The sequence below is a fragment of the Epargyreus clarus genome, unplaced genomic scaffold (genome assembly GCF_041222505.1).
Source record: "Epargyreus clarus isolate Ecla_fem2 unplaced genomic scaffold, WU_Ecla_fem_2.2 ptg000004l, whole genome shotgun sequence".
NCBI classification, from domain to species: Eukaryota; Metazoa; Arthropoda; class Insecta; order Lepidoptera; family Hesperiidae; genus Epargyreus; species Epargyreus clarus.
In genome coordinates, this window is record NW_027332212.1 from 2,052,090 (window position 1) to 2,076,883 (window position 24,794).

At 35.1% G+C, this 24,794-nt stretch overlaps 1 protein-coding gene across 1 annotated transcript in view; it reads left to right on the forward strand.

Annotated features, from left to right (window-relative positions):
* Window positions 1-2,970: 2,970 nt before the first annotated feature.
* The window catches only part of LOC140757264 (5-hydroxytryptamine receptor), a 93,438-nt gene continuing 71,614 nt past the window's right edge, over window positions 2,971-24,794 (forward strand). Inside the window, exon 1 of the mRNA XM_073092866.1 lies at window positions 2,971-3,241. The gene's annotated coding sequence lies outside the window, so the exon portion shown is untranslated. The remainder of the gene's footprint in view (window positions 3,242-24,794) is intronic.

The following is a 24,794-nucleotide window of genomic DNA, read 5'->3' on the forward strand; positions in this document are numbered from 1 at the left end:
CATTAGTATACAGAATTTAAAACGTGAGTTAATGTACTTTTTAACACGCTTTTATTAGCTTGGGTTGTATGTTTGTATGTATGTATGTACGTAACAGTAACGGAATCTTTGAACCCGATTTCTATCCACTTTGAACGTTCAGTTTAATTCAAAAATTTGAAAAATTATCAAAAACCGATGACAATACACGATTTTAATAATTTTGTACCGTTGTCCTAATCAACATCCTCAGGATTAACGATTTTCGAGGCGAGGGAAAGCGCCTTATGGAGCGTACAGGCAAAGTTACTAGATTGATTTTTAGCTATGAAAAATAATAATGTTATTTCCCTATAACTCAAATGTACTGAATCATATCTATAATGCCATCTTTTAGAATGATTTTTAGGATTCCGTACTCAAAGGATAAAAGGAAACCCTCCGCTGTCTGTTCGTGAGTCACAGGGCTTTATCTCTTAAACCGTAATAGATAGACACTTGTTTTTTTTACAGACGATGCATAATGATGGTTGCTATAACAACAAATACTAAAAAATAATAAAATAAATATAGTTCAAAAAACTAAAAAACACGCTTTTATGATAAAATCAACTAAAAAGTAGAAAATAATTTTCAATCTAGGAATCAATTAAGGAACAGTAAATTGTATAATTGTGGAAAAAGTGTGGGGTGCTTTTCGAAAATTGATAAGTGGAGCACTCCACGCTTTTTTCACAATTGTATTTCCTTAATTGATTCCTAGATTGAAAATTATTTTCTACTTTTTAGTTGATTTTATCATAAAAGCGTGTTTTTTAGTTTTTTGAACTATATATTTATTGTAGACTAAAATAATATTTACTTCATTTTTCTATATCCTGGTCGTATTTGGTGGCCAAAACATTGCTATGTATTTTACTTAAGGAATTAAAGAGTAAATGCCCAAGGTCAGCAATAGCTATCAAACAATATTTATCGACGAGTGGAATATAATGGTTTGTATATATCAATAAATTTTGATAATCTTATATATAGAATAAGAATAGAATAGAATATCTGAAGGTGGTAGAACCCTTTGTGGTTCGACTCCGGCGGCACCACCGCCAAACCTATCTCTACCTAATAACAGCAGTGTAAGGCGCTGCTGCGTTCCGTTTTGAAGGGTGTGGTAAGGAAGACAGACTTTTCCGAGGCGTTCCGTCTTAGTCGTCAAGGGTAGCGGCGCATCTGTGGCCAACCTCAGGTAGGTATCTAATCCTATCTGGGGTTTATTACAGATATCCATGGGCGGCAGTAGCCACTTACCATCAGGTGGACTGCATGCTCGTCTGCTACTCCTATATTATATAAAAAAAAAAAACTCGTGTCACAATGTTAGTTACCGTACTCCTCCGAAACGGCTTTACCGATTTTCACGAAATTTTGTATGCATATTCAGTGGGTCTGAGAATCGGCTACTATCTATTTTTCAGACCCCTTAGTGATAACAATATTATTAACCTTAACATTTTTTTTATTTATATGGCAACACAACGTTTGCCGGGGCAACTAGTATTATATAAATTATGAATTTAAATATTTTTCTGGGTACGGGTGTTTAACGTTTATCTATTCGTCTTTGTATGTGTTATGCCCACGAAACAAAAACATCTTAATATGAGGCAGTGAGTGTAGAAATTGTAGATATTGCACGAAATATTTAAGTATATTCATGTTTTCCCCGTATACACAATGTATATTTACACAGAATTATAAATCGAGCTATAAATTTCACGCTATGTATTTACGTCATTACATCAAACGATAAATCGCTCAACATAAGTTTAAGCTAGAAGCCTTCCGCAAGATACGTTCGACACAAACTTGCGCGGCTCCACTCTCGTATACCGACTTTGCAATTTTACTGAGAAACTGAAGATTTTTAGGGTTCCGTATCCAAAAGGTAAAACGGAACCCTATTACTAAGCCTCCCTGTCGGTCCGTGTGTCATAGGGTTCTATTTCTAGAACCGTCTTAAATAGGCACTTGAAATTTTCACAGAATATGGCTAATTCACCTAATGGTGGCCGCTATACTTATTATAACTTCGACAAATACCTAAATATAATCATTACCGTGCCAGATATGTAAGTCAATGATTGGAGTACTGGTAAGAGGTACGAACACAACTATATTGATACGAACAGCCTATATTTTGAATCGATATGACTTGTATGAAAATCAGTCTCACTAAAATGGAAGAATGAAAACCAACTAACTATTGAAATGATTGCTGCTTAAAAAAAACCCTTCTACGATATTATATCTGGGCAATTCAAGTAGGTGTTGACTCGACAATCTGTAGTCAAAATATTTTCTAATTTTTAACTAGTAGATGTGTTATTACAAGTTTATAAGTGTTTATCGATGTATTTAAAATAAATATTCTATGTGTAAATGTTCAGTGTCTATCGAGCTTTGTAGTCTTTCAGATAGCAAGTTAATACTTAAAATAAAAATAAAACAATGCATTTATTTCTATGACTGCTATGATAACAAAAACGGAACTCTATGTGTGTGAGTTCGAACTCGCTGTTGTCAGATTATAAAGTTATCCATGAGTAAGGAAAGCCAGCCCAATGGCATCGGCGTTTTTACATAGTGCATGTAAGCAATCGGCAGTTACAAAATAGCTATTACGTTAAAAAATAGACACTCAATTTTGCGTCTATAAATAAATTCTGTTTATAAAACGTTTAAACGTGAAAAAATAATAAAAACGTACGATCTTAAAAAGTTGCTTTGAAAAGACAGACACTAACTTCGTATATACGAGTAGAGACCAAAAAGCGTTAGAACATGCATTACCTGCTTGCAAACAATCGACAGCGTGAACTAAAAAGAATAGCAAAACAGCGCGGTACCCAATTTTTCGCACAAAACTCGGAGCCTGCGAAGGCGAAATCAACAGTTTTGCGCGCGCCTCAACCCACCCCTCAGTCTGAGCTCGCTCGCCGTCCCGAGCGCACGTCCCCGCCCGACTCAAACGCAAATTAACGACGAACTCAATTTAAATATAAAAAGAATCTAAGAAATTCAATTAACTAGATCACCAAAAAAAAATAATTCAAATAATTGAATTTTTCGCGATCACAAACTTTTGAAGTGACAAGTGCTGTGTTACGATGTACATCGCAGAAGTGGGGTAGTATCGAAAATGACATGACATTGTGATAAGAAAATGACGAGACACCCACAACGGCACTGAACGTGTAGCAGCCAGGTAATTATTATTTACTTAACTTTTCTTAACTTTCCTTTTAGCAGTTGTAAGATTTTCTTCTTTTATCCGTAAAACATATTTATTTTAAATGAATTATTTAAATTATTAACTTAATAAATATTTTTTTGGAATATACTATGGTCTCTACATCTAAAGTAATTACTTATTTGACACATATGAACAATGTGTTAACATTTTTTCCCAAGCAAAAAAATTAAGAAATAATTATAACTAGATTAACCTGAATATTTATTTTTAAATTATTTGTAATTAATAGTTATTTTTTGTCGACTCTAAATTACTGCCCTACCCACTGCCGAACAGAAGAAAAAAAACAAAAGAAGACCCTAGTTCATCACGTCGACCAAGTGTAGTGGTAAACTTTATAAATCTTCGAAATACTTCAAATAATGGATGATTTCGTTAGCTGAAGAGTAATTAATTTATAACGATCTGATGATTGGAAAATTAGGGATGCCCTTGACCTCACGAAGGAAGGACTACACTATTAACTAATTTTAATTTAAACGTGATATACCTACAACAGACAAACCACGTGGTACTTTGATTCTTATTTTTTCTTTCTATGAGATTAAATTACCAAACGAGCATGTTGTTCGTCTGACCGCACTATAAGTGATTACTGCCGCACGTACACATCTGTAACAACTCCGTATACAATATAGGTTCTAGCTTAAACCAATTACAGATGCGTTGCCACTGATAACGAAGATCCCTTCGTGGTCAACCTATTACTATCCCGCTGCTGGGTATGGGTCAGGGGTCTCCTCTAGAATGAGTAGGATTACGTCAGGTCCACAATTCGTATTCACATATTGTAATACCTTTGATTTTTTTAAAAGACCTTTTAGGTATACACTATACAGATTTTGTCACGACGTTTTCCATCATAAAAGCAAGTGATCATTAATTCCTGAAATGGTCCCCTGATCACGTCATGTACGTCAGTCAAACGGCATAAATACCTTCCATCGTAACGCAAGAACTACCTCAAGCTAAAAATAGGCGTGTCAGTGGTACCTCCTCGGTTGAACCACATTACTTCTACCACCTATCATTCTAGACACGTGGATTTTTAGATTTGATCCAAAGCCAGGCGTAACTATCATAATTTTATTTCAGTGAAATTTAAAAATATACTTAAAAATAAAAAAAATCTTATACATTATGACATTTTCAAATAATGATAATATAGGTAATATTTTAACTAGAGAGATATATTATACAGAATAATTAAAGATAAGTTTTCTGATAAAATAATATAAGCATTAGCGTTATGTAAAAAAAAAGTCATTCGATAAAACAATTACATATATTTTTGTTCCGTAAGCAAAAACAGGAGCAAATTAATCAAAAGCACTTGTAATTACACTTTGTAAAAGTCCTAACTCGTAAACAAAAACATAAGTGTTAAGTTTGTTTCTTGTTTACGAAGAACAATTTATATAATTGCATTAAATTAATTAAGCTGAGAGCAAAACAACATCCGCGTTAATATTATACGATGTTTGTTGCATAAAGGACTAAATGGAATATAAAATAACTTTTTAATAATATTTAATAATTATATTTCTATCTTTATACGAGTATACATAAAAATATAGTATCCAACAAATAGTGGAATCATTAAAATTAAATGAACACAGTTTTATTAAACTAAATCGGAAATAAATCAATTTTATTTGTTTTTTAACTATTTCAAATTAACGCTAATCCAGTGCCTCCCAACTTATTGCGCACTTTACAAAAACGTATTTACAAATTACTAACATATTACGTTTTATTGACTGGTTATTGCCAGCAAAATTGCAAAAACAGTAACCGACAACGGACGCGTAAAAGAAATCTTAGAAAAACGATGTTCTATTCCATGAAGCTACAAGGCCATAATTAATTACCAAGCTACGTACAAAATTAAAATATCTTTAACCCTTACAAATAACTTTGTTAGAAAAATTAACCTACGATGAGTTGAAATTTTGTTATCGAATAAAAATGATCAAGCATTTTTACTACGTAAACAAAAAACAAAAACAAATTAACCAACAACACTTCTAATTACATTTTAATTGTAAAACTATAACGCTCACGCAATTTCAATATCATCGCCTCGTTTGTTTCTTGTTAATTAATTTGTTACGATGCGATGAATTGATCCAATTAAACTGAATTCATACAAATTAAATTGAATGTATACAATTAATTCAATTAATCCACTTATTGTTGAGTTAACGCTACGAAATATTTATGCAAATCAAATTACTTTAAGGCGCTTATTGCAGTATCTTAAATTTGTAAATTGCCAATTTGTAAATGAATATTTTTAAAATTGTATTTTTTAATAAAATGTACTTATAATGTTAAATTAAATAAGACATTTGGATTTAATTTATATAGAGTTTTACATTTAATTAAGCATTATCATCATAATTTTCATTTTGAGATTTTTACAATTTCACTCTTATCTCCTTAATTTAATTTAATTTATCTTATAAAAATATATAAATATATTATTTTTCATTTCTTAATTGAAATAAGACTGATATAAAAAATATTTATTTATTTCTGTAAAAAGGTAAATCTGGTGATAATGATAAAATAAAATAAAGCAATACATATAATAAAATAATAATTAATTTACGACTTAAAATGCATACTAAAATAAAATTTAATTTCTTTAACGAGACATTAACATTTTAATGATTTTTACACAACTTTTATTTATAAATTAATTTTATTTAGTTTAGTTTTATTAAAAAATCTTATACTTCTTTTTTTAACGGAGAAAAAGGTGTGTGTAGGAATAATGTTTCGCTCCGAAAAACGCTGGGGCATACCAGCCGATCATATAGAAGAATGTCTATTGGCAATGAAAATACTTTGAAATTGGAATTCCTGGCAAAGAACCGACCGATGATTTATCGGCACATGTAAAATTATTACCGGCTGTTATTTTATTAATTTAAGAATAAACTTTTTGATACTTTAATTGATTTTAGAGGAGTAGTTCCATATTCGTAACTATCTATTTGAATATTCATTATGATAATTATCTGTAAAAGTAAGTGACTATTTCAGTTGCGAAATAGATTAATTATGGTTGAGTATATAATACATAAAAAATATTTATTTTTCCATTCAAAATTTTGACCTAAGCCGTAGGACGGCTAAACCATCCAAGGCAGGTTGGCCAGTAACCCATATCTAATTCACTTATCTAGTATTCTATCAAAAGCAGTTAGTATTGCTCACATTCAAAACATTCAAAGAATATGTCTATTACATATTCTATAAGAAAATTCAATCAGTTGCCTATTAAAGTTCAAAAGAAACTGCCCTTTATAGTCTACTACAGTGAAACAAACGACGGTAACTAGCAATTTAGTGCGGAACCCTAAAAATGAAATTGAATAAAAATTGAATTTACCATACAAAAGACAAAAGCGCGATTGGTCTTTTCAGGAGTAAAGTCAAATGTTTCATATCAAGCCTTTCAGTAAAAACTTTCAATTATTCAATTCATTCAAAAAGTTTAACAATGAATATAATAAATTGTTAACTTCCAATCCGCGATTTAAGAACAAAGGCAAGGCATTTTTAACATTAAACTTTTCGCGTTACCCTCCAAAGGTTTTGATTACAGCAAAGGGAAATAAATTAAACATGCTTGTTTTAAATGTTGTTCTTTTTTGTAGAATTATGGCTGTGTGCGTTTTGAAGCGGGTACTGTATTTTTCCGACAAAGGGTTCTGCGTTCAATCCCCGGTCAAGTAGACTGTATGATGAATTTAGATCTCTGTTTGGGTCCGTTTGTATTCGCCTTTGTATGTGTGTGTGTGTTTGTGTGTATGCGTGTAAATAGCACACATGATAGGGAAAATCCTAGTGGGAGTATAGCATAAAATGTGTTAATTCTGAAATAGCCACGACTCTCTAGGGAATCGAACCCACAATCAAGTAACAGCACTGTCGGTGGTCATATTTAAAAGTTATTTTGTCAATAACTTCATTATGACAATTTGTATATTTCACAAATATGAGTTCGTTTTATATTAATTTAAATGTACACAATGAAATAAAGCTGAAACACTTGTTTGCAAATTAAAAATATCTGCAGTGTGAAAATCCTATTTTTATCATTTTGAAATGTACAATTTAAATTTCGGTGTATTTCATGTGAAACAAAATAGTTAAACGACTTAAAACTTACATTATTTTAAAGTTGAAATTGAAATAATACATGATAAAAGAACAAAAATAATAATTAAAAATAGTACAAAAAAATTTAAACTTTAGTTTTTATTAGAATATTTATTTTTGTTTCTCAAAATGAAAAAAAAATATTAAAATTGTATTTTTATTAAGAATAATAACTGCCTTTTTGTTTTTAAATGGCTCAAATGTGCATTTTATAAGTTTTCCCATCATATTTAATACTCCAACCAAAAAAAAAGAAGCAAGCACAAGAAACATAAATAAAATTTAAGAAGCTCGGTCGGTATTTTACTGTCATCTTTACGTCGTAAAATACTTTTACGCAAATGGCCTTAAATCGTAAATGTGCAGACTTCCTTATTCATAAATAGGTTCCCGTTTAAGGTGGTACGCACACAATAAAATTGTATTACACTGTTTTAATATTAATTTGTATGTAAAAATTGAGGAATTAGTGTGAAGTAGAAGCTGGTTTTGCTGCTGGTGTAGATATCAACTGATCTACAATAGTAAGTAATATGAAGGTGGTAGAACCCTTTGTGGTTCGACTCCGGCGGCACCACCGCCACAACTATTTCTGCTTAATAACAGCAGTGTTAGGCGTTGCTGTGTTCCGTTTTGAAGGGTGTGGTAAGGGAGACATCCTTTTCCGAGACGTTCCAGGTTAGCTCTTTTACACCTACATGCATAGGGCGTATCAGACGCATACTGCAGCAGAAAAAGTAGTAATTTCCTACCGAACGAGTAGTCACCTATTTATACGACCGGGCACATATGGGTCTTGTCGGTCAAAGTATTGTATAAAGAAATGTTAATTTTTCTGACACGAGCTGTGTCTGGCACGTTCAATGTTTGAAGTAAACGAGACGTACCCCCTCGTAGGTCCCTCTACCGATCTGGAGTTCTGGTACTCCAATCCTATTCCCAGCAGGCCCTTTGCCCAGTAGTGGGGTATAATAAACATAGCTGTTCAATATAGGTTAAGCTAATAAAACCAAATTAAAAAGAAAACCTTAAATTGTCCGCAATAATTAAAATAAGGATATTCAAGTATAATGAAAATGATAGAAATGATCTCCGTATAATAATTGGGGGCGGATTATCCCGCATTAATGGATTAAAATGGATTCAGTGATTGTAATTTTAAGGAAAATTGTTAACCAGATCAGTTATTCGTAGCTTCAATTTGCGAAATTGTATATGTGATATTTGGTTACATAGAGAATGGAAACTAAAATGAAAGTATTTTTTCTCATTGTAGAGAATAATGAGCCGGAAGAAAATAAAAAATATGCTATTTTCATTACAATTTTTATCTAAAGATATTATAGCGGTAGATTCTAAGGAATTGGCACAAAATTGTAAGATAGTAGTGCCGTTTGTGTTTCGACTCCGGAGGCTCTATCGTTACTCTTATTTCTGCCCAATAAATTCTGTTTAGCGCTGTGTTCCAGTTTGAAGGGAAGCATTTAACAGTATGCGGTCACTAAACTTGGATATCTGTAATCCAAAAAATATCCAAAATTTGTGACGAAGTGCTAGTAGAATGATTGCAGATAGGATCGAAGTCCTAAGTTTCCCACAGACGCTTCTCTACCCTTAAACAAAGTTACTATGCCTCGTACAAATCTGCCTCATGCTCTTAAAACCAGAACACACTATCTTCAATCAACCCCAAATAGGATTACAGTTATCTTAGAACACCCAAACACGTATTGGAACCATCAGAGACTAAATTGTAACGCCGTGTAAGTCTGTACCACAACGGTCGCAGAATCAAGTGTAGGCATGTGAACACAATATTAGATGAATCCACTGTACACTCGAATTCACTCAGCTTTATTCCCCACGAGACGTCAAATACTTCGTGACTTGCTGACTGTCGATTCTATTCGAGTGTACTTGAGCATTACCTGACTTCGGAATACGATATGTCGACTGAATATTGATATTCGTACGTTGCAGGCATATGACAAAGTCCAAAGTAAATCGTAACACTCTGTATAAGTCTACGTTACAACTATCAAACCAGAATCAAATGTAGGCTTGTGAACACAATATTAGATGAATCCACTGTACACTCGAACACACTCAGCTTTATTCCCCACGAGACGTCAAATAGTTCCAGACTTGCTGACCGTCGATTCTACTCGAGCGTACTTGAGCATTACCTGACTTCGGAATGCGATATGCCGACTGAATAAATTCTTATGTTGCAAGCATATGGCGAAAATCCGGCATTTTATCAAAGACTAGGCTTTTTCATTTGCGTGGAATACGTTTTAGGTTTTAAGTTGAATAGAAAGTATTGCATTGAACTGACACGTCCAGCATACAAGTAATTATACCAAATTATTACAATTATTACTGCAGTCCTTTTTATATACGCCTCACTTACTTTACCAATTCTTAAAACATCAATATGGCAAATGCCAAAATTGTAGACAGATATCTGTGCCCAGCATTGGAACATAAACAGATTTACATTTCATGTGACAGCCTTGACCATTCAACAAAAGATAAATCAACCATTTCCATCGATTCTTCGTTATTAAGCTTTACTTTAAGCTTTGTTGCTTAACGGATTAAGCCTGCGTATCTGTCCGTAGATTAAACCGTCGGAGCCTTCAGAGTCACCGGAGACATTGGCCGTTGCTAATAAGATTATATTTACTAGCGACCCCCTCGGCCCGCATTTATTTCTAATAAAGGGATTTGTGATTTTATGGACTACAATCTCGTTGTATATACTTTTACGTGTGTTTAAAGACTTAATAAAGTTACTGAGAGCAGCTCAGTAACATTGCGACTTTTCTTTTAAAAGTTTAGTTTTTTAATTTACTTTTATTTATTAGTCCTTGTTACTTTCCAGTTTATAAACTTCCCTTGCAAATAATTACAACGATCCATTACTCTGTTTTTCCGTGACTCTAAGACACTTTTCCTGTCACGAGTGTTGACGACCGCATGCGTGTCCTCCTCGCATACACATGAATTAACTCGTTGCGGTCTCTTAGCGACATTTATGTGTATGCGTTAAACGATAGCATGCAAGCGGCACGCGTCCGAGCGTAAACATGCGTGACATGAAAAGTTAAAACGTGACATGAAAAAAAAATACGGTGATCCTTTTTGTATTGTGCGTAGTACTGCATAATTTATATTGCATCATGTTGAACAAAAAGTATTGTTCTAATTACACTTCTAAATGTCAACACAAGTCTCTACGAGACGAAATAAATGATTCCTTCTTTCCTTCATTAATTTATTATAATACAGGATGAAACCGGTAACGCCTCGCTGTGGTTGTCTGATTTTCTTTTGAAAATTTTCTTGGTATTTTCAGAATTAAAATATACTCTTATTTTATTATATAAATGCCTTGTGTACAACTTAAGTACAATCTTTCCACTACTGTCAAGTTTCACATACACAATAAACCAAAGCAGACTTTTTGCAAGTCATTATGGATTATTTTTTTGCACGACCTCATATTCCTATGAAATCGGTCACCGATTACGTATATAGGTACTGAGGTCGCTGGAGCCAGTCAACTGGACACAACCTTTCCAGGCGCAGGTGTTCGATTGGGTGTGAATGTCAGCGGGCCAGTTGCAAGTCAGACCCTTCTAGGCTTAGATCCGATGATTTCATACCCTTTTCTACGGATACTTATAACTCATGACACAATAGCTTCTACGAAACTTAAACTTAATGAAAATACGTTTAATATTTATCAATTTTTTTAAAAGATTAATCAGTGATGGAAAAATGGTTTGCAAATTAAGCCGCTCCCTCTAAGTTTCTCTCTTGACCCTCTGAGCCCTAACGTCTTAAGTTTGAATGACATGCATGCACTTTTATTAACACATGCACACCAACTGGGTACATATCACCTCTCAGAGTAACAAAAGTTTAGGCTTTAGTCTACCATATTAAGATGGGATTGGCAGGCTTCGCCAAAATTTTTTGAGAGCGTTCAATTATGTATGTGATAGTTGATTTCTATTTCACACATAAATAAGTAAAGGTGCGTGTTTGAATCCTAAACTCAACCTAAAATCCCAAAAGTCGTAACACTCTACTATTCCTTCGAATCCCTACAAAATCTTAGTACCAATAAAATTCCTCTATAACCAACCAACCGTTATCTAAAGTACTTACTAAATGTTACTACGTTGTCAAAGCGGTTATTATAGTGTCATTGTTAAAAGTTCTCACGCGCTTTTGTGTTCTTTGGGTTCTTTGCCTGTGAAAGTTTCGTACTGTAAAAGAATAAGCGGGACGCGAGGAAATTAATTTTGTGAACTATCTACAAGCATAAGTTTTTTTTTATCTTGAAGTAGCTAACGAGCATGCAACCACCTGATGGTAAGTGACTACTGCCCCTATGGACATCTAAAATCAAACCTAGATTAGACCAGATTCCAACTGACGTCAGCCACAGATGCGCCGGTACCTCTGAGTACTAAGTTATAACGCCTCGGTATGTCTCCCTTACCTCACCCATGAAACCAAAACACGCGCAGCGCTTAACACTGCTATTATTGGGAAAAAATTATAGTCGAACCACGAATAATCGAACTACAAAAGATTTTATGCATCAATCCTTGTTCAAGTTCTTTACAAATACTAATAAGAGAAAGAGTCAGATAGAAAAATTCACACGAATACCATATTGATTCTAGCTGTATTTAGAACTAGACTTCTTATTTAAGTCGATTGCAGAGTGACTGCTTCACTATAGAAACATTTACGACTTTTAGCCGTAAGGAAAATGTCCGAAATATTTTGAGTACATTATCCAAGGACGGCGATGTTTTACCTACATTTTGCTCTTTTTTGTTTAATTGGTATCTTGCATGTAAGTTTAATTTGTAAGATTATTTTAGAAATCAGATAATGTTTTTGTAATGGAAATTTCTTTACCGGCGTTGAGCACTTTTTTGGTGGGTAAAAAATTTTAAACTCGCGTCAGGGCATGTGGCCTGATCAAAAATTCGTAAGACGGCAAAGCAAACTGTAAAAGTCACGATGTCATCCGGTGTCAGCATAGATAAAATATGTCAATGGATGTCAGTTTCATTTTTTATTTATTATATTTTATTATTCAGGTTAGGTTTCGTAAGTTTTTACTTCTGCTGGCACTCCCGGAGCGCAACCCGTTGATTGCTTTTTTTTTCAAATTTCGGTACGTTTCTCATTTATTTGGAAAGCATGTCTTAGGAGCTGCAATACTTCTAGTAGAATAAGAATATATACACTTATCGAGTATAATCACCCCTATTACCCTACTATCGCTCGTGTGGAACCACCCTTAGGCACAATAATAAAAGTAAATGTGACAAAAGTAAGTATTGACGGTTTTCATCGTCGAGTTTCCTCATACGAAAAGTTTTCCACTATTTTCTTATCTGCCGAATCGGGATCTTTTGTAGATCTATTTTTGTAACAGGTTCATTGATCTCTATGCGTATGTTTTTCTTACGAACCCCAAAATAAGATTATTTAGTGTTTCGTATTAATATAAGTCACTTTTGTATCCCAAAATTAGTAAATATAAGCAATGATAGTCTAGTGGTTAAGAAACTCGGCCTCTTAATTGAGAGTCGGGAGCTCCTATGCATTCTCAAAGTTATGTGCGCATTAGAAATTAAATATCACTTGCTTCAAAACGGTGAAAAAAAATAATCGTGAGAAAATCTGCATACCTGAGAAATCTTAAAAGAAATATTTCAAAGGTATGAGAATTCGCACTTGACCAGCGCAGTGGACTATGGTCTAATCCTTCTCATTCTGAGAGGAGACGCGTGCAGCAGCGGGACGGTAATGAGTTGATAATGATGATAATGATGAGCGGAATATAAAATGAAATCCCGTCATCAAAATAGGGCGGTATTTACTAACATTTTCACACTCTACGCGTGTTCTAGTTCTGTGTATGCCCGCGAAGACGACTGAGATTCTTTCCGTGAGTTCTAAGCCTGATAACACCTTTTTTTTTACGAGGGGTAAACCTTCAAAAGGTTCCCCATGCCGTGGGAGCAACACGAGGCTATGTGGGATTATTGCCGCTCTAAAACCCCCCCGGTGGCCGGCACTGCGTAGAGGACTCCAGGATCTCCAAAGGAACGCAACCGGAGTCCTCTTAGCGCGTTGCACCGTCGGGCTCCGCCCAGGTGAGCTTGACGCTCGCCGCACCGTCTGGTGTGCACGACGGTATGCGACCACACATACCGTCGTCCTTCCTGGGGCTGCCGGCCGGGCGGTTCTTGGCCGGACGGGCGACTCTTGCCACCCGCAACCCCGGAAGCCCCCTTTTAGTCGCCTCTTACAACAGGCAGGAGATACCGTAGTCCTATTCTACTGCTGGAACTACAGGGACAAGCCTGATAACACCTAGCTAAAGTGTTCGCACCAGTAAAATGTAGCAAAAAACAGTAGTATTATATACTGCACTTATTGTATAAGGCATAAATTTGTGTAGCTGCCGTGCTGCCACTACTCGAAACACTACACGTTCTACTACTTTTATCATATGTTTTACGAAATATCTTCTAGTACTCGTCCCTACACATAATACTCAATACGCACGATATGTCATATACTTTGCAGCAAACAATAAAAGCATTACAAATTAAGAAGAAACCAACTGGAAAAACGGTTCAATTTATTTTAATTTCCAAATCCCTTATAGGTTATTCGAAACGTAAAAAATGGAGGGTCTGTAAATACGAGCGCAGCGGAGAGCCCTTAATTGTCTATTGGCCCTTTAATTACGCTAATTAATGACCCCGCGATGCGAATTTGATGGTAGGTAGGTATTTTTAGACCGAATCAGATTTATTCAGACCTAAACTGCTTAGCCAGTAATTTTTCAAACAATTTTAAATCAGTGCTGTGTTTAAGAGTGCGAATATTTTTGTGCAACCAAGGCCAATTACACCAATCTTTGTGCTGTAGACCACACATTATTTATTCAATGCTTACATTGCTTGAATAATGTAAGTTAAGCCCCACTAATGGCGTTTATTTTTTAAATACGTGGTTGATTAGTAAATCTTCTTACCTCATATGGATACGGTCATTGCGACTAAAATTGTCTATAACAATAATTATTTATATAAAAAGTATATACAATTATGTTTTTCATCTTTGATATATGCAATAAAAGCAAAATCTTGCATTTCATATTGCTACGCGCCTCGCGGCGGTACGCGACGGACTGCGTTTATTTCCGGCGTATGTTTGTATAGAATACGCGGTACAACACACTGATAACACTTCTCCGTACGGGACTATGAATGTACCCTGTTGTTTTTCATATAAATAAAGGTAAAATTGAACAATAATAAACGTTGTCCCGCGCCCTAAATCCCGCGCCCTATTACTCAGAGTAGTATTATAACCATTTAAATTAACTAAAAAGAACGTTTTCATTGCAACATAGATCACACATAACTTATGTATAAATTGCTCGAACAATGTGACATAACTAATATGTACAGACGACATCGATTCTCACTTCCATTTCATAAAAAGAACAAAGTATATATCATACGTCACATACATTCAACAGTCATTGCTGAAATGATGTAACATAATAATGTCCAGGCTCATATACATTCGAATAGCATACTTACATTGAGTTAACTAGACAACTATTACGCAATATCGCGCGAGTTGACCATTGGGTCGGCAGTTGAGCGGACATTCAACGACAATGTGTCCTGTAAATGAAATCGAGGGTAGCGCCGGTGTATTTATTGCCGACCCCAGTTAGGGTGGCCATAAAATAAAGTACACTTCGGACCCGTCCCAAATTTTAATTAAGATTAGGGGATGATTTCAATTGACTCTTGCTCAATGCTTGGTCGAATTTCGAATTCCAATTTCAATTTCGAAATAATTTAGGTACATATTAAAGATTGTTTATAATATTCATTAAAGAAAATATTTATTGTATAGCTTATAGCCAAGAATATTATAAGGAAACCCAAAACTAAAATTTCCATAGTATTTAGAACGCTTGTGAATTTAAGCAACCAATTAAAAAAGGTTGAATTCTTCATAGTTGGACTTTTAATATAATATAGGAGAAACAGACGAGCATGCAGCCCATCTGATATTAAATTGCTTCTGCCGCCCATGAAAGTCTATGGTTAAATCCAAATAGGATTAGATATTCTTACCTGAGGTCGGCCACAGATGTGTCGTTACCCCTGAGGACTAAGCTAAAATGCCTTGCAAAAGTATGTCTTCTTACCCCACACCCTTCAAACCAGAAAACAGCAGCGCTTAACACTGCTGTTATTAAACGGAAATAGGTGTGGCGGCGGTGCCTCAGGAGGTGAACCACAAAGGGTTCTACCACGTTCAACTTCAAAATCCTATTTATTGTCTTTCACAAACTGTGAACACCCTACTCGACCCTTTACTAATTCCATCGGAGGTACCTCGCAGTAAATTCGACATTTATATTTTCATAAAACATGACATTTACTTACTATACTTTACGCGATAATACAGCCACATATGACTGCTACTTTTCGTTATGGGCGGACTATTTCATAAAACGCCTTAATATAAATATCCATATGATAGAACGAATTGGTAGAATTCACATTCCTTTAAATTATTTTTATTCTTGACTGCAGAGGGTAATGTTTTTTTTAACGTATGTGTTTATTTCTCATTGTCTCATACCCTGCAGTGCAAACGATGTTAAGCCGTTTTATTTTGTGACGTTTTATTTTGTGACATATGACGTGTCGTCATATTCGTCTAAATTGTCGCCGACAGTCATCTGTCGGCAGTGAACAACAACCACGGCAATCACGGTCACCGACGACAAGAGGTGACGGCCAAATCGTCGGTAATGGCAACCGACATGAACTGATCGATCGTGTATTAGCTTACTTTTACTCTTATGCCATCGTCGTCAACCCATTACGGCCCATCTACTGGGCACAGGCGTCCTCTCAGAATGATAAGGATTAAGCCATAGTCTATCGCGCCATCCAAGTGTGTATTGGTAGACTGCACATGCGTTTAAAATTTCAAAAGATCAGAGGTGCGTGCCTGGGATTTGAACCTGGGATCCTTTGATTGAGAGGCTGAGTTCCAACCACTAGACTATCTCTGCTACTCATACATAATCTCCCCTAAAAACTAATGACCGTCGGCAGTATTATATGTATATTAAGAAATCCGTGAAAATAAAACATTTTCATTTCTTCATATAACTATTCTCTAATAGATACTGCTGACAACCCACTAATTACGTATACCTATACCTAACTAAATACTCAATTACGCCTCGTCTCAAATATATTTTTATTTCATTACAAACTTTTAATTGTGAACAAGTACCATTAAAACTATAACAAGTTTGTAACAGAAAGTACGAGTCACCTCGCTTATTCACTCACGAAAGTTTAGTTCAACTTACAGAATTTGTTACCGAGTTCCAAAGGAGTATAAGGATTAATTATGGTACGCCTGGTACGTGGTAACTCTTTTAGACTCTGGTCTTTTTTCACCATTGAGAAAGGCCTGGGTACCTCCTCCTCGGCGGCACCACCGACACACCTATTACTGCGTAATAACAGCACTGTTGAGTGACGCTGTGTTCTAGCTTGAAGGATGTGGTAATGGAGACATATTTCTCCGAAGCATTCCAGCTTAGTGCTCAGGAGTAACGTCGCCGCAGACAGGTGTCTAAAATTATCTGGTGTTGATCAGGTATGTCCTTGAGCGGCAGTATCCACCTACCATCAGGTGTATTGTACGCTCGTCTGTTACTTCGTCATTATACGAAGGTTAGTTAGAAACCTCTTTTAAACAGAACTCTAATCCCCCCTCTAATAAAGGTATACACGCCCGTAGGTATACGTCAGCTTCAAAAGAGGACGCTGAACGGGCCAGGGAGCGCGCCGATCCCGCGCGGAGAAGGAGACGCCGACGGCGTACATAGCGCCCCCGGGCGCGGTTTCCCAGTAGTCCAGGGAATAGAATAGGGCTACGGTATCCTCCGCTTGTCGTAAGAGGCGACTAAAAGGGGGCTTCCGGTGTTACAGGCGGCAAGATTGGAAGCTCGAACCGTCCAGCAAGCAACCCTGGGAAGGACGGTGGTATGTTTGGTCGCATTCCGTCGTAAACACCAAATGGTATGGGAGGAGCCAAAGATGCTCAGCCCTAGGGCAGAGCCCGAATGGGGCATCGCTCTTGGAGGACTCCGGTTGTGTTCCTTTGGAGATCCCGGAGTTCTCCAACAAGCGTTGAGGACGTGGGTTTAGTGCGGTAAAAATCGCACATAACCCGGCGTCGCTCCCACGTCGTCGGGTACCTTTTGAAGGTTTCCCCCTCCTAAACAAAAAAAACAGGTATACGTCAGCTTAGAAATTTACTTAGTCTAAAAATAACATCGAAACTGTTCTCGCTTACAATTCTCAGACACAATACAAGAATCAAGAGCATTTACATAAAGCAAGTATGGAATTGTTCAACTCAATCATACAAGTGTGCATGGAAATCAACACAGAGCTTAATTTCAACGTACAGACTGTGAAACGGGTACTAATTACGGTAATTGTTTTTATGTTACGACCACGACACGACTAGATTTACAATGTCTCTTAATGGTAGAATGTGTAGAGGTTGTGTGTTATAGGAGAACCACGTTGAGTTGTGCCTTCTTTAATTAATAAAGGAGAGTGAATGTTTGAATATCCATTTAAAACTAACAAACATTGAAATCAAAACATCTCAGATTGACAATCTCTACATTATAGTGGAAAACTTCAACGGTTTTTAAAAAGCTGAAGATTGAGAGAGATTTGGACCACGTTTGTATCAATCAAATCAAAGTGCGAAATTCAGTGAAGATCAGCTATGCCCAAAACTGAATAGAAAGTTACATAATATTTTACACACAGTCAGACACACTTAAAAGTAGATCTATGAATCGTGGTCCTGTCGTAATTAATAAATGTTCCTCTAAAACGGACAAACCTAACCACACATTTGATCAAACATGCCATCCCACTTCAGAGGATGTGAGCTCGTCATCTCAGTGACGTTGACAAACGACTCAATAACTACTGTTCTGTTTTTACCTTAACGTATTGTAGATCCAGAATCGCGACTCATGATCGTAGTCGTGTCGTAATTAATTAATGTTCCTCTAAAACGGATAAACCTAACCAAACGTTTGATGAAACACGACATCCCACTTCAGAGGATGCGAGCTCGTCATCTCAGTGACGTTGACAAACGACTCAATAACTACTGTTCTGTTTTTACCTTTAAGTATTGTAAATTAAGGAATGTTGAATCGTGATCGTAGTCGTGTCGTAATTAATGCATGTTCCGCTAAAACGATTAAACCTAACCACACGTTTGATCAAACATGACATCCCACTTCAGAGGATGTGAGCTCGTCATCTCAGTGACATTGACAAACGACTCGATAACTACTGTTCTGTTTTTACCTTTAAGTATTGTACATTTAGGAATGTTGAATCGTGATCGTAGTCGTGTCGTAATTAATGAATGTTCCGCTAAAACGGATAAACCTAACCACACGTTTGATCAAACATGACATCCCACTTCAGAGGATGTGAGCTCGTCATCTCACTGGCGTTGACAAACGACTCGATAAGTACTGTTCTGTTTTTACCTTAATGTATTGTAGATCCAGGAATCGCGACTCATGATCGTAGTCTTGTCGTAATTAATGAATGTTCCTCTAAAACGGATAAACCTAACCAAACGTTTGATGAAACACGACATCCCACTTCAGAGGATGCGAACTCATCATCTCAGTGACGTTGACAAACGACTCGATAAGTACTGTTCTGTTTTTACCTTTCAGTATTGTACATTTAGGAATGTTGAATCGTGATCGTAGTCGTGTCGTAATTAATGAATGTTCCGCTAAAACGGATAAACCTAACCACACGTTTGATCAAACATGACATCCCACTTCAGAGGATGTGAGCTCGTCATCTCAGTGACATTGACAAACGACTCGATAACTACTGTTCTGTTTTTACCTTTAAATATTAAGCATTAGTTCCTTAAAATAGCTTATAAATTTACTTTCTTATACTAGAGGTGAAGATAATGTTTTATTATACACGCGAATATTTATAAATAAGATGCAGAACTTAACCTTGAAAGGAGTTTTAAATTTTTTATTGACTGTTCTGTAGGTATTTTGTACTATCCACATTATATTGTGTTTGTCTCTACTTTTATACTACTACATTTGGCATGTAGATTTTTTACCTTGTTTTCCTCGTCATTTAATCAATTTATACATTTACTATAATGCTATGATTGTGGCATATAACATATGCCACACATATACCACATTGTGGTCGACTACATATATCAAGTGGTTTCGACGACCACTGCTTTACGTACCACCTATTCCATTACATAAAATAAAAACAAAAATACAGTAGAAACATAATAGCTTACATAGCGGCGTTACAAAGTACAAAAGGTCTTTTAAGCTTTTTTGGGAGCAAAAGGTGTCGTGAATGGAATTTTGAAATAGGTAGACGTAGGTGCTTTTATAACTTCAAAGGTCGCAAGTCCGACTTGAGCCGAAATAACTACAAAGAATGTGACAATTCGTACTTTATACAGAAAATACCTTTGGGTTACGTAAAAGGGTTAATATAAAAGTACGGGATTATTCTATATTTGTGGCTATTGTGTGTAAATTATATGGAGTGAGTCTCTAACTGTGATATGATATGGAATTCATACGTGATATCTAAAATTTTGGTATTGAGGAGTGATATTCTATAGAAACTTTATTTTCTGGAAAAAGATTGGATGTGGGATGTCTGGTTTATCTTAGATTAAGGGGATTAGGACTTAATCCCCTTAATCTTAATATAAGTGAAATCCTTTATTCCTTATTCTAATTATTCTAGAGAACGTTTATCTTTAACTTTTTATCATGAAGGTCACCCCATCACATTTTATATGCGGTTCTGTCATCTTTAGGTACGCACTAACTCTAGATAGATTTTTTTTAAATGATCCTTTAGTTATGAAAAACAAAAATCATCAAGTCCTTTATGGGAATTACAAACACACGTTCACTGGAATTTTATTTAAACATTAAAAACATATTGTGTTTAAAAGTAAAAACCAAATAACTACTTAATATCGATATTACCTACATAAAGATTAAGTATTGCCTGTAATTCTAATATTACCTAAGTTCAAGGTAACGAAGGTCCGACTCGAGCAAGTCCCGAAATGTTTCTCCACCTGTCACGAACGTTAAACGGTCATAGACATCCGAAGGTAACGGTTTTTAACAACTAATGCTCTTCAGTAAAAATCTTTGTGATATTTGACAATCTGTAGATAGACACAAATTCTGATAAAATTCCTGTCTTTTTTAACTTATGCTGAAAAGTTTCTATAACTACGCATTGCAATGAATCTACCTATTACATAGGCCTATTATATATAAAAAAATCTTATATTTCATTGAAATTCTTCATATACTTAATAGAAATGTAGCATAACTTAGAAAATAAACAAGTACGTAAAAGAAATAAGTACGTAATTCTAGTATTACCCAAGTTCAAGGTTACGAAGGTCCGACTCGAGCCAGTCCCGAAATGTTTCTCCACCTGTCACGAACGTTAAACGGTCATAGGCATCCGAAGGTAACGTTTTTCAAGAAGGTCGAATATTATTGAACGATAAACTTTCTTGTATCGTTAGCATTACGTAAATATGAATAGGTCTCATATGTTCCATTCAAGAACATCCAAATGATATGTCTGGATCGAAATCATATTTGTCTATTTTTTAGGAGCTGGAGCTATTTTTAAGCTTAAAATATAAAAATATCTCTCCTTATATTTGATCGGTTAATTCGTCATGCAAATTGCAAAATCTTTATAAGATTTTTATATAATTGTACAGGAAACTTTAAATATTGAAGTTTAGCATAAAATTTCTAATTATTTGCACAGTTTTATTTGAATAACTTATGAATAATTTTATCAATTATTATTAACATTCTATATTCATAGTCTTCTTCAAGGGATTATTCTTCTATATTGAGGATTAACACACACACTAACAGCAAAACCCAGAAAAAACATATTCATAACTTAGTTCTCTAACCGAGAATCGAACCCGTGAAAGCGTGTCAGATCAGTATCAACCAATTACGACCAACTAATCCAACAATTACGACCATTAACCACCATTACATAAACATAAACTAAGTTTAGTTATTCAGTTCCCAAACTATCACTATTCCGGCATCAACGATAAACTAGGGTTAGGCAACCAATAATTTCTGGAAGCCAATAGACATAACTATGTGACATATTTTAGGTTAAGGCAATGATGCTTTAATCTAGATTAAATTTTGGGGCCCACTTCCCTCCTAATTAATATTACGGTGCAAATTAATTTATACTGTCTCCTTCGGTCACAAAGTTAAGTTTAAAAATTTTAAGCGCTTGGACTTTGAAGGGCATGTTAAGTTGTTGATCACGATTATTGGTGATAATAAAGTTTTTAGCTGTAGCCACGTAACGTCAGGTGGTGGATGTTCGTCTGCTACTTCTTTAATAAAGAAAACGATTTCTCTGTCATACATGTTTCTGACAAATTATTTTCTTACCGAAATTCAAAATTATCAATATCCGTATGTCTTCAGGCGTTTCGTCAACAAGTTTTTATCTTAAGTGCAATAAATTCTGATATTAACTGTTCCTAAACCTAAAAACGTATCACGACGACAAATATAAATCTTACCAAGACGTGGAAAAAGTAAATAACTAACAGACTTTCACTTAAACAATACTATCAAAATTTCTAGTATCCGATACATTAAATATAATATCTTCGATATGTTCAGTACTGGCATCATACAATCAAATATCACTTAACCGAATCCGAATCGTTAAACTTCTAACAAGTCCAGTTAAAAGTTTTATTACACATTTCAAACGGAGTTTTATTTGACAAATGCTACATTTCGATATGGCTGTTACAGTTTTGAGAGATTTCATGAGTCTTATAAGTAACTCGGTACTACACAGCTGGTCAGATATATGACATATTACGGCCCCTACACATGAGACGGACCATGGTCATAAAGATAACTTGCAATAATACTCATTCTATATACTACACTAGCTGACCCGGCAAACGTTGTGTTGCCATATAAATAAAGAAATGTTAAGGGTGAACAACCCTTATCACTTAGGGGTATGAAAAATAGATAGTAGCCGATTCTCAGACCTACTGAAAATTCATATAAAATTTGGTGGAAAAAGTCGTTTCGGAGGAGTACGGTAACTAACATTGTGACACGAGAATTTAATATATAAAACTAGTTCGTAAAGCAAGTAAACTTTTATAAGAAATTAGCAAACGAGCATGCAGTCCACCAGTACCCTTAGTATGAGTTTTTACGTTTTTATAAAAATGGGGTAATACGTAATAACTCATACTAGGGGTACTGATGGTAAGTGCCTACTCTGCCTGTCGTCATCTTTATTCAATATTGAGATTCCGATCTGAGGTTGGTCGCAGATGCGTTGCTGCCTCTAAGGACTAAGTGTTAACGCTTCGGATAAGTATATCCCACTTCCCACACCCTGCAAACCAGAGCATAACAGCGTTTGACACTGCTGTTATTAAGCAGAAATAAAAGACAGTGGTGCGTCAAGAATGGAACCACTAAGAGTTTTATCCTTAATTTTGTTTTATAATATAGGAATAGCAGACGAGCATGCAGTCCACCTGATGGTAAATGGCTACTGCCGCCCATGGACATCTGTAATCAAGATAGTATTAGATATTTCTACCTGAGGTCGGCCACAGATGCGCCGCTACCCCTGAGGACTAAGCTGGAACGCCTCGGAAAAATCTGTCTCCCTTACCACATCCTCCAAACCGGAACACAGCAGCGCGTAACACTGCTGTTATTAGGTAGAAATAGGTGTGGTGGTGGTGCCGCCGTAGTTGAACCACAAAGGGTTCTACCACCTTCAAAAGCAATAGCCTCTAATGATCACATAAAAAAATTCACAGTTGAGATATACACCTATTTTTATTAAGAAATACCCCATGACTCGACTTCCCCATCAACAGATTACAGTTACGCACACAATTCAGATGATTTTGCGAACAGCCCTCAAAGAAATACCGTGCTAAACACTTCCGCCCTTAATGAAAGCCTTTTCACAAAAAATCCCTTATGTGAATATCAGTGATAAAATGATGCGTGCGACATAAATAACGTATTGTGTATAAAATTACAGGAATTTTGTTAAAGAAATTATCTTTAAAATATTCCTTATATATTGTACCAAAGAATTTATAAGTAGCTCTTACCTTAAACTGCTATATTACGATGTATTTGGCGGTGTCTTCTTAGTTGACAGCGATGGATTCTGTCTGCAACAAGAGAAGGTTAAATAAAAACTGATTCTGAAGTTGACTATATTAGCGTAGCAAAGAAATTATGTTATTGTTATAACATTTTTATACACTTTGGAGATGGGATTGTATTAAATCATTTTTTATTCAATAGTTTCATTTCATTTCAACTCTTAGGTTTTAATACAAAGATATTAATAAAAAAATTGAAAATGGGTAAAGGGTTATTAAAAATGCCGTAAAACAAGACCCGACAGTCTAGTCTCCGACACTTTTTGAACTAAAACACGTCTTTTACCAATATTAAATGGTATTCCAGTTAGGGTAAAAATTGTTAATATGTACTTATATTTAAAAAAATTAAGTCTCTCTCTCTCTATCTTTTAAGTTAAAGAAACAATAGTATTTTACTCTTACTTTCGTGAAATTAGGTAGAATACCATAGATTAGTAAAGATTACTCACTCCTAACAAGAAAATGTACCCAGTTTAGTGAATTGAAATAGTTGCGTAAAAAAGTTTTGCCCTCAAATATTTGAAATAATTATTTATTTATTATGTAAATTACGCAGTATTAGTTATTTATTCGTAAATTTTCTCTAAAAATGTTTTTATTTGTTAAGAATTCAAAAAAAGAACTTACTAATAAGCCATTTGTGCCTTCATTCAGTTTCAAGGCGGCGAAGTATCTTTACTAATCTATGACAAGTATTAACAAATTTTAAGTCTCTCTCTATCTTTTAAGTTAAAGAAATAATAGTACTCACAATTTTTACTCTAACTTTCGTGAAATTAGGTAGAATACTCGCAAATTCTTCAGCGGTAGTACCTACTAGTAGGTCACGTATGTTACAACGATACATTATTCAACGTGCCGC